This window comes from Ursus maritimus, unplaced genomic scaffold (genome assembly GCF_017311325.1).
Source record: "Ursus maritimus isolate PB19 unplaced genomic scaffold, ASM1731132v1 scaffold_13, whole genome shotgun sequence".
NCBI classification, from domain to species: domain Eukaryota; kingdom Metazoa; phylum Chordata; class Mammalia; order Carnivora; family Ursidae; genus Ursus; species Ursus maritimus.
Genome location: NW_024423675.1, coordinates 19,633,021 through 19,641,779, shown reverse-complemented (window position 1 = coordinate 19,641,779; position 8,759 = coordinate 19,633,021). Strand labels below are relative to the sequence as shown.

Below are 8,759 nucleotides of genomic sequence, written 5' to 3'. Positions count from 1 at the left end.
CGGCCAGGCTCCGCGGGACTGCGGGCGTGGGTGTCAGGGAGCGCGCCGCGGGCCGGGACTAGGCGGGCTCCCGCAGCCGTCCCCGCCGGGCTCCTCCTCCCTCTCGAGGGCCTCAACGACAACAAAGCGCGGCGCTGGCCTAGCAGAAGAGGGAGGCGGAGAGCAGAGCCCCAAACGTTCCACGAGCGCAGTCGCGTGGTCTCTCAGACTCGGGCAGGGCGCCTGGTACCGGGGGTCCCCGGCGGGCGCGTCCGTCCGCCAGGCTCTGGGCCGGCCCTGGTGTCCGGTTCCCGGTTAGAATCGGACACCAGATAACACCCGCGATAAGATGCTGACCGCAGATCGCAAGGATTACCACGGCGTGGAAATACTGACAAGCGAAGATGTTGGTGCCTTACAGGACTTCGATAAACTGATGCCTTCAGATTTGATCAGGCACCGAGAGGTTTGCAGCAAAGTCTCTTACCTAGGACGCTCGCCGCAGTGTTGTTTCACTTTTCACGGATTTCGTGGCAAATGAGGGTAGAAGTGTAACTAACTCAGAAGAAATGCAAATTATCCCCCATTCCTAAACGCACGAGCAGATTTTGAACAATTATGAATGGGAAATAATTTGTTTCTAGCCTGTAAATGACTCCAGAATGGCTACTTGTGCATTTTTGAGTTTTTTAAAAAGATACTTCTTTAGGTTTAGAGAAACATCTTCTCAAGTCCTTATCCTATCGGTGCCTAAATTGTTCGTTTGTGCACTAAGAATGCACTCCATGCGACACGCACACCAAAAGTCTATTCACTTTGGTTCATAAATATCTTTTTTTCTCCCTTTTTTCTTAAATCCTCCTAAGTCACTGGAGAGAGCTCAGAATCTAGAGCTCGCTCCTCAACAACCCAATACACAAAAAGGTCCAACCCAGGGTACTCAGGAGTCCGCCCACCCAGCGGACTCCAGGCTCCGGGCTTTGCGCAGGGCCCGTCACTCAACTTACGTGCGGCCCCGCCCCTGCACCAAGCTAGTTCGACGCGTACAAACAGATGATGTCATTGTATCCACACGCGCGTGACCGGAGAGCTCTGCGCCGCGTCCCCATTCGCTGAGCCGCCTACTCGTCAAACCACGCCGCGCGCTGACTGGCCGTGGCCACCAGTCTCCAGGCCCCAGACACCCCTCTCCGCCCCCCGCCCCCGCCCCCCAGCAAATAATAAACAATCGAGTAAAATTCTAAGGAAGAAAGGAAGGGAGGGAGGAGAGGAGAAAGAGAGGGCAACCCAGAAGCCAATCCTTCGCGCGCTGAGGGAAGAGTTCAAAGGAGGGGGACTTGAGAAGACAGGGGAGGAGAGAAGGGGAGCCGACCTGGGGCGATGGGTCCTGCCGCGTTGTGGCGGTGTCGGGGAGGAAAGTTGGAGAGCACCCTGCGGAGCGTGCCTGGCAGAGTGCGGGGACGCTAGGGCCCTGGAGCAGCAGGACTCGGGGCTTCGGGGCGGTGCGCAGCCGTCCGAGGGGGAGGAGAGTGAGTAACGCAGGAGCGGCGCGGGCGGAGCCGGCAGACACGTGCGGGAGGAGGGCGGGCGCGCGCCGCACTGGCTCGCCCGGGGCGCGCGGCACGTAGCCGCGCGCGCTTGTTTACCAGCGCACGTGGGTGTTATTTTAAATGGAATGTTGGCTGGCCGCGCGGCTGAGTGGCGGACGCGTGGGGCCGCCCGGCTGGCTGGGGACGCGGCAGGCCCGCGCCACGGCCTCTCCGGGCTCAGCTCACGGCCAGCCAGGCTGTCCCCACTGCGGGCTTCCAGCGCACTGGCTGGCTGGGACCGGGGAGCCTGATAGCGAGTTTCGCGCGCTGCCAAAGCCTCCACGGAGATGTCGAGTTCCTGCCGCGGAAAGCTGCCTTCTTTTAGCCCGGCTTCGGCTCCCTCATTCACATTCCGGGAACAAAGCCACCAACTTCACTTCGCCCTGGAGGCCGCACGAGGCCGGGCTCCGCGGCCACAGGTTCCAGAGCCAATTTCACACGCTCACATATTCCCTGGCACACTACACCCTGGCCGCGAGGTAGACTGTTATCACCTTGCGTAGCTTGTGACCTCGCTACCTTGTTCAGAATGTCCCCAGCCCTTTATGCGCCCGTCACTGGGGCATACAGCTCTGCCAAATACAACGCTTTTGCTACCCCGGCTTGTCTTCGGAAGGGAACTCTGGGAAAGGGGGCTCTGACTGCTTCCTGGGGTTGCTCCTGTGCTTGCTGCTCCTCTCCTCTCATTGTGGGCCTGCCCTTCTGAGAAGCCCTGAGTTTGCTTTTGGTTTATAGCATGGCAATGTGGACGTTGATATACGACCACAGCACTGAACTGCAGGTGTCCACAGGAGGTGGGAGGGGTGGATCAGGGCTGCAAAGTGCATATGGGGGGGCGGGGCTTTGGGCATATTACTGGGAGTCTTGTTCAGCTTTTCGGGAGGAACCCGGAGGCCAGATCACCCAGTGCTTTGCACCGTGATACAGCATAAAATCCAGAGAACTTCAGTTGCTCCTTCTTAATATTTATAACACACTGTACAAGAAACGCACGCTTTTTCCTCTCAGAATCTAAGCAATCTTTTGTCGTTAAAATACATGCATATTTAGAAAGAATATGTTTACACTGGCTGGGCTCTCGGCCATTAAGAGTTTCACCATAAACCTGTTGAGTGTCCATTTACAGAATGCATATCCCAAGGGCATTCAAGAAAATGGAAGAGTTAAAGATTTGGTAGATTAATTGAGCTCTTTGTGACCCTCTTGGTGAGGAATGGGGGTTGGGGACATGATATAGTTATGTCCCTCAAAGAGCTTACAGTCGTGGGGAGATAGACATTAAAAAGTTCAGTATTTCAAGAGTTGAAAAGCAGTACAAGACAAAAACACAAGAGGTCATGCACAGTGTTGGGTAAATTTCAAATGGATTGAGGATCAAAACTTCAAATGGAAAAACAGCAACAAAACTTCAAATGGCAGCGACTATAAACATTCAGCTTGGTAAATGTGCATCACACCCAGAGAGTAAACTCTCTTGTGATTTGTCCCTGTGGGCAAACCTTTGAAAACGAAGAGGTTGAACCTCAGTAATTGATATATTTTAGCCTGAAATTGCTTTGACCTTTGCTTTCCCTCTAAGGCCTCCATCGTCCTTCGTTTCTTCTGTCCACCTTTTTTTCCCTAAACCTTTTTGCACATATAATCCAACTTACGATGGTTCAATTTAGGATTTTAGGATTTTTCAACTTGACAATGGTGCACTAGCAATTCACATTCAGTAGAAACTCTACTTCAAATTTTGAATGTTAATCTATACCCCCCCAGTCCCCCCAACCCCACAGCGATATGTGACGCTGGGCAGCAGCAGTGAGCCACAGCTCCCAGTCAGCCACCTGGTGTTAACAGCCAATATACTTGGAACCATTCTGTACCCATACAGTCATTCTGTGTTTACTTTCAGTACAGTCAGTATTCAATAAATTACATGAGCCAGTCAACAACACTTGATAATAAAATAGGGTTTGTGGTAGATGATTTGGCCCAACTGTAGGCTAATGTAAGTGTTCTGAACGTGTTTAAGGTAGGCTAGGCTAAGCTGTGATGTTTGGTAGGCTAGGTGTATTAAATAACATCTTCAACTTAACCATATTTTCAACATAACACTGGGTTTTTTCAGGGCATAACTCTATCATAAGTCAAGGAAGATCTGTATAAGAAAGCTGAGTAAGTTATGATTGTTGATTGAGAAGGAATGCCAGCATTTTTGGTCAAAATTTTCCTCACTTAATTTACTTCTTGTTAATTTTTACAAATAAGGTAGTGATTGTCCACTTCATTTTGTTTTGTTTTGTTTAAGATTTTATTTACCTGGGGGGCATCTGGGTGGTTCAGTTGATTAGTCTGCCTTCGGCTTAGGTCATGATCCCAGCATCCTGAGATGGAGCCCCAGTTGGGCTCCCCGCTCAATGGGAGTCTGCTTCTCCCTCTGCCCCTCCCCCTACTGTGCTCTCTGTCTCTGCTCTCTCTCTCAAATAAATACAATCGAAAGAAAGAAAGAAAGAAAGAAAGAAAGAAAGAAAGAAAGAAAGAAAGAAAGAAAGAAAGAAGAGAAAGAAAGAAATTTTTTTACCTGAATAAGCTAAGTAAATTCACCATTTCCAACATCTAATTGTGAGGCAGTTGGTGGCAGATACCAGAGCTCTGCCTCTAAGGGGGCCACCACTAAACACCTGTGTCCTTGCCTTATCCTCCCCTCACCTAGGTCAGCTACACACTCCCTGACCCCAGAGCCTAAATACTAGGAACTGAGCATGCTGCCTGTCAACAAAGTGCTCATTTCCCTCTATGACTGGCTTCTACATCCATCTCAACAATGAAGAGTGAAAACAAATACAATATAAGTCTCCAAACAAATATGTGAGCCAGCTGGAAAGAAAGAAGGATCCTCAATATTCGGGTTTATAGCTGCTCCCCACCCTTTGTCTGACATGCCCATCAGTCCCTTCCTCTGTCTCCCCATTCTTCTGCAAACTACTATGGGAAAAACATATTGAATACTATATACCAAAGAGCTTGAACTTTGGCTTGTCTTTCAGGGTGTTAAGGAGACAGCTGGCCCAAAATGGAGTTACTTATGCTAAGTCCCAGATCAACAAACCAAGACTGCGTACCTAACTTAATTGCAGTTTCAACACCCACCCCATCCCACCCCCAGGAATGTAACCTTTAACCAGTCAACATGGAATTACCTGGTCAGCACTAATGAGATAGCCAACCTGATAGACTCTTTCTAATCCCCTTAGGAAGGCAACCTTGCCTGAAACAATGCATTCTTCTCTAATAATTTCCTTTGTCCATCCCCTTCCACCTTTAAAAACCTTTCCTTCTCTACAGCTTGGTGGAGCTCCTTTCTATTGCTAGATGGGACGCTGCTCAATTCATGAATGGTTTAATGAAGCCAATTTGACCTTCAAATTTACTCAACTGAATTTTTGTTATTTAGCAGGGCATCATTTGAGACAGGTTTCATCACTACCTTCTCCAAGAATCTCTGGAGCTCCTCTCCTCACTCCTCCTCTTTGCTTTCTTCAGGCATGACCTACCCTGGCAGAGCTTCCCCGGTCATTATGGTGACTGTCCTAGGATTCATTTGGAGAACAACTCTGTGTGTTTACAGCAGGAAAGAAGTGGGGAATCGAAAAAAGATTGAAGATTTACCTGAAAGGGAACTGCATAGAGAAGAGAAAATGGAAAGGATTCTCTGTTTTGGTATTATAAGGTAACGATGATAGCTAACCTTTGTTTGTTGCTTCCAGGCCCCGAACTAAGCACTTTATTTGCAGTGTTTAAGCCCTCCTAAAGACCATCCGAGGTAGGTACAGTAATGCTAAATGGCACGAGGCTTAAGAATTCAGGTCTGATCCCCTCACTTATCAGCCAAATGACCTGGGCTGTTATTTAACCCTTGGCTTCAGTTCCTCATTCATGAAATGAGAGTAATATTTTGGGGGGTTATTGGAAAGATAGGTTAAATGAGATGAATCTAAAGCATTTAGGCTTAGAATACTGGGAGGGGTTGGCTTTTAATATAGTGATGCCCAGGCTCCATCTTGGACCAACCTAAGCACAATCTTTAAGAGTGTGTTAATTTCTTTTTTAATGTTTGCCAAGTGAATCTAAGGCAGTGAAAATTGAGAACGCTGAATTAGAGTTCTCTCTTCTTTACACTTTACATAGCCCTCTGCTATGACTATTGGCTTCCGCTCAAGAATGATGACACAGTCATTAAGTATGCACAAAGCGGGCAGGTCCCATAACCATAACATCTCCCTTTGTCTCTAGAATGACTACCCCAGCAGGGACCATCCCTCTCATTTCACAGCACTTTGTCACACAGTGAGTGGCAGGCCCAGAATCTGAACCGAAGTCTGTGTGGATCTCTGACCGGTGTTCCCTTCCCAACCCTGCAGTGCTTTTCAGCAGTATTTCCCTATGTGGCCCATTTAGCCTGGAGACAGACACAAGGCTGGAACCAAAGAAATAAGCCCAAGCACTAACTCAACCAACCCAAAGCTGGAGTTTGGACAAATCTGCACCCATCCAGTTGTTTTCTTGGATCTCTTATCTGTTTTTAAAGTTTTCTAATCAATTGGCAGCCTTGGAAAGGGCGATATTTCACCCGAAAGTCAGATTTCTCACTCTTCTTAAAAAATAAGATCTGGTAACATGTGGCAACATTTAGCTGGTATGTGCTCTCCAGCTCACCTCTTCACCATCAGGCCTTTCATTTATGTCTCCTGAGGGACAGCTAGCTAGACGTTGGACTTAACCATGCTCGCTTGTATCTTCTACTTCTACAGGGCATGGCGGGGGTGTCTCATTGCAGCTCATGAGAAACAACTGTGCACGTCCCTTCCCAGCTCTTTGTTCAGTGAATCAGATTGGTTGCTTGAAATGGGCTGTTATAGGAGTTGTTATCCCATGGAAATTGGCAAATGGCTAACAATCAAGTCTTTTGTGGGTTTTGTTTTGTTTTCTTTTTCCTGAGAGTCAGTTTGCTAGCACACCATTGCCCCCACTCCACTCAGCCACTGTCTGGTGTTCTGAGGACAAAGATTTGTTCTGAACAGAAAGTGAAGGGAACAGAAGCATTTGAGAAACTACTTCAATCCTGCTAAGCAATTGATTACACATTGTCTAACCTTTTCTTTTTTAAGATTTATTTATTTTAGAAAGAGAGAGAACTGGAGCGAAGGGAGGGGGAGAGGGAGAGAATCTCAAGTAGACTCCCCACTGAGCGAGGAGCCTGACATAGGGCTGGACCCTGAGATCAGAACCTGAGCCTAAATCAAGAGTCAGATGCCTAACTGACTGAGCCACGCAGGTGCCTGCTAACCTTGCTTTTAAATGGAAGTACTTTCCATTTAACATGTAGAGTAGATACCCATAAAAAACCTTTTGATGAAAACCAAAGTTGGATAAGATTTTTTTACTATTTTTTAAAAATGAACCATTGAGCTGGCAAGAAAGCGAGGAAAAAACAAAGTTAAGGTAGGACCCCTGGTAAGTGAGCAAGCTCCTAGAAAATCTGTCAAACTGCAGTGTCCTTGAACTTCCACATTGACAGGTGTGCAGTGATGGAGACACAGAAGATAAACCCTCAAGCCTACCCAAAATCATAAGCAAAATAAGAACCTATCCCAATTTAAATTGGCACAATCATTATGGAAAACAGTAAGGAGGTTCCTCAAACCATTAAAAATAGAACCATATGATCCAGTAATCTCACTTATAGAGATCGAAAGGAAATGAAATCACTATCTCAAAAAGATATCTGCACCCCCAATATTCACTGCAGCATAATTCACAATACCCAAGGCATGTTTCCCAAGGCATATAAACAGCCTAAGTGTCCACTGAAGGATAAAGGAATAAAGAAGATTTGGTATATATGCAATGGAATATTACTCAGCCACAAAAAAAGAAGGAAATCCTGCCATTTGTGACAACATGGATGAAAGCTGAGGGCACTATGCTAAGTGACATAAGTCAGACAGAGAAAGACTGTATTATCTCACATATACGTAGAATCCAAAAAAGTCAAATTCATAGATACAGAGAGTAGTGATTGCCAGGGGCTTTTTGTGAGGGAAATGGACAGATGTTGGTCAAAAGATACAAACTTTAAGTTACAAAATAAATAATTCCAGGGAGCTAATGTAGAGCATGGTGACTATAGTTAACAACACTGTAGTTTATACTTGAAAGTTGCTGAAAGAGTAAATCTCAAATGTTCTCACCACACACATACAAAAGGGTAACTATGTGAGGTGATGGGTGTGTCAACTAACCTAATGGTGATAATCATGGCACGATATAGGCACACATCAAATAATCATGCTATACACCTTTTTTTAAAAAAAATGGAATGCTTCGCAAACTTGCATGTCCCCTTTGCATGGGAGCCATGCCAATCTTCACCGTATCATTCCGATTTTATTGTACGTGCTGCCAAAGTGAGCACCCATTGTACACCTTTAACTTGTATAACGTTACATGTCAATTACACCTCAATAAATTTGGGAGAAAATAATTTCATATAAAATAAGACACATATTAAAAAAAAAAAAAACCTCTTTCATAAAACTGGGATTCCAAAGAGCCAAAGTAAAGATGAATGTGAACTTGACTTGCTATGCAGAAGAGGAACAACCCCCCCCTCCCAATTTGCCTGTATTGATCCTGGTGCTGGATGGAGAAAAGCAAAAAGGAGATATGACTCTTCCTTGAGAGCTCATAACTATAGTGTGGTCTGCATGGAAGACGGTGATCGAAATTCAAGACACCATGGAATTTTTAAAGCTTCATGAGTCCAGGTTTGGGGTGTTCCAAACAACCGGCACAGCAAGCACAAATCCTCTCCAGAGGATCTTATCTTGACTTTAGGCCCCACACAATGCCCACTTCGAGAACAGAAGTTTGCAGTCAGAAAACAAAACAAATAAGGAAGCAAGCCTCCCTAAGTAAGAGCAGATAGAAACAAAAAATAAGATCAGAGACACAAAGATTTGGGGTATTGGAATAGGGAGACACAGAAATTAAGTGTGTGTAATGTACTTCAAGAAATAAAAGAGAACAAGAGTCTAAAAAAAAAAAAAAGCTAAATAGATTTGAAATCAAAGTACTTCTTATTTATTTTTAATTTTGTCTCCCCAATTAGATTTTAGGTCGTTGAAGGCATAGGGGCCAGGC

General features: G+C 46.1%; 1 non-coding gene across 1 annotated transcript; it reads right to left on the bottom strand.

Annotated features, from left to right (window-relative positions):
• Positions 1-7,924: 7,924 nt before the first annotated feature.
• LOC121102342 lies at positions 7,925-8,031 on the bottom strand. Its single transcript, XR_005834460.1, has one exon. It is a non-coding gene; the product is annotated as a U6 spliceosomal RNA (small nuclear RNA).
• Positions 8,032-8,759: the final 728 nt, after the last annotated feature.